Source organism: Podarcis vaucheri, assembly GCF_965113315.1.
Source record: "Podarcis vaucheri genome assembly, chromosome: 17".
NCBI lineage: Eukaryota > Metazoa > Chordata > Lepidosauria > Squamata > Lacertidae > Podarcis > Podarcis vaucheri.
The window spans coordinates 36,440,472-36,442,445 of NC_138755.1; the positions used below are offsets into that span (position 1 = coordinate 36,440,472).

The 1,974-nt window shown below is 49.4% G+C and overlaps 1 long non-coding RNA gene across 1 annotated transcript; it reads left to right on the forward strand.

Moving 5' to 3' along the window:
* Positions 1-504: 504 nt before the first annotated feature.
* LOC309522207 lies at positions 505-1,651 on the forward strand. The gene is made up of 2 exons (XR_014214979.1): positions 505-609; positions 1,139-1,651. It is a non-coding gene; the product is annotated as an uncharacterized lncRNA (long non-coding RNA).
* Positions 1,652-1,974: the final 323 nt, after the last annotated feature.

Here is a 1,974-nt window from a genome sequence, read left to right on the forward strand (position 1 = left end):
CATTTGTCCACAGACAGATTTCCGGGTCATGTAGGCAGCATGACTGAACCGCTTCTGGTGCAATGGGACACTGTGACGGAAACCAGAGCGCACAGAAACGCCTTCCTGCCACAGCGGTACCTATTTATCTACTTGCACTGGCGTGCTTTTGAACTGCTAGGTTGGCAGAAGCTGGGACAAAGAAAGGGGGGAAATTCGAACTGCCGACCTTCTGATTGGCAAGCCCAAGAGGCTCAGTGTGGAGAGTCAGAGTGGTCTAGTGGTTAAGAGCGGTAGGCTGGGAATCTGGTGAACCGGGTTCGATTCCCCGCTCCTCCACATGCAGCTGCTGTGTGACCTTGGGCCAGTCACACTTCTCTGAAGTCTCTCAGCCTCACTCACCTCACAGAGTGTTTGTTGTGGGGGAGGAAGGGAAAGGAGAATGTTAGCCGCTTTGAGACTCCTTCCAGTAGTGATAAAGCGGGATATCAAATCCAAACTACTACTGCTCTTCTTCTTCAGTGGTTTAGACCACAGTGCTACCTGCATCCCTGTATATCTCCTTCCAGCAACTTCTGCAACCAAGCCGTGGCCAAACGTATTGCTCTGCTGTCTTTTGGAACCATAGCTGTCAACTTACAGATTTGAAAATAAGGGACCAGCAGCCTCAAAAATAAGGGATCAGCAGCCAAAATAAGGGATTTTCAGAACACAGGTATGTTCAACTTCTGAGCCCTTCGGAGCCAAAGGCATAAAGCCCAGCCAGCAGCCAAACGAAGCCTCAAGCGGTGGTTCCCACAACGCAGCAACCCAGCAAAAGGGATTCCGCAAGGAAAACCACCGTCACCTCTCCGCTGGGAAGCGCTGAGCAAAGGCGAGCCTCCAGGCAACGCGGCCGATTTGATCGGCACAAGGCATGCAAGCTCCACCCCCAGTCGTTCTTAGACTCCTTATTGGGTGAGCAACGCAGCCAAGCAACACAATTGGAGCCTCCCTCCTCCCTGGCCGGCAGGGAGGGAGGGAGAGGAGCTGCTTCCTTTGAAACCTGGGAAATTTAAGTGACATCATCAATAAGGGACAGCAGCGGGACACGGACCTGGGATAAGGGAGTTTCCCGCCAAATAAGGGACGGCTGACAGCTATGTTTGGAACACATCAGTGAGACCGATAGCAGAGTCTTGTCATCTGGGCAGCCCAGGACCTCCACGCACACACCCCAGTCTGGTGCCTGGCCACAGAGGTCACTTCAGTGCTGCTAACGCAGCAGTTTAACTTCATCCTGGGAGGTGCACCCCATTGCCTCTCCGATTTGGCAGAGGCCAAATATCAAAATGTTGTGGGTGGTGGTGCAGTTTGGTGAAAAGAAATGTAGGTGCTTAACCCACATGCTCCTCCCCTCTTCCAGCTGCTTTTCTCCCAACACAAAGCCAAGGACTTTACTTGGGAGGCAGGAAAGACACATTTTCCCCGACTCTGTGTTCCTTCCTTCCAAAACCACAACACACATACATTTTACATTTACATTTTTACCCCGGATTTCCGGTTCCATCTCTTCACTTAACATCTCATTTGACCCCCAATAAAGCTTCTCTCATCAGTACAGTCTCCATTCCCCCTAATTCATGGAGATAAGGTAATATGACTTGTGTAATAAACTTGCCCATTAAACATTTCTGCCAGGAAGCATTCTGAGGAGATTCCAAATTAGATGGGGGGGGTGGCAGCCACTGCTGGTGATAACTTGGCAAATACTGTCCTCTGGTGGCTACTTGGTTATAGCTTTTCTCAGATGAATTGAGAGGGACACTCTCTCATACTCAACGGACAGAGGATCACTATCTGAGTGATCCATCCTATGTTGTTGAAGGCTCTTCTCTAACAGATTTATGCTGTATTTATTTAATGCACAACAGCCTCCTGCTGTTGTTGAACTGAATAATGTTTAATAGAATGTTTAGTCTTGCAATGAATCTGGTTGCATTTCTAAAAGAGCTC